Source organism: Penaeus monodon, chromosome 19, assembly GCF_015228065.2.
Source record: "Penaeus monodon isolate SGIC_2016 chromosome 19, NSTDA_Pmon_1, whole genome shotgun sequence".
NCBI classification, from domain to species: Eukaryota; Metazoa; Arthropoda; class Malacostraca; order Decapoda; family Penaeidae; genus Penaeus; species Penaeus monodon.
The window spans coordinates 12,049,581-12,049,867 of record NC_051404.1 but is presented as its reverse complement, the minus strand read 5'-3'; the positions used below and the strand labels follow the sequence as shown (position 1 = coordinate 12,049,867).

At 35.5% G+C, this 287-nt stretch overlaps 1 protein-coding gene across 1 annotated transcript in view; it reads right to left on the bottom strand.

Moving 5' to 3' along the window:
- LOC119585330 (roundabout homolog 1-like) overlaps window positions 1-287 on the bottom strand; it is a 189,296-nt gene that overhangs the window by 126,735 nt on the left and 62,274 nt on the right. The gene's annotated exons all lie outside the window — the stretch shown is intronic.

Sequence of the window (287 nt, the reverse complement as noted above, 5' to 3'; positions counted from 1 at the left end):
CATTCCTTTTGTGTGTTTCTCTCACAGCCATGTTTACTTTGAAAATTCGATTCTGTTGTTGTGAATAAGAGTTTATGCATGTAAGACCGATACTATTACTTGTGAAAGCTTGGCTCCCGTTTGAATTTGTAAATTTTCCTTTGTGAACCCAATGTTATGCTTATAAACATTACGTTGTCTTTGTAGGCCCGATGTTGAATTTGCATATGTGGTCACGCGCTGGTATGTTAATGTATGCTTGTGAAACAGAGTGATTTTGAAATGCTTTCTCTGATAACTTTTATGAA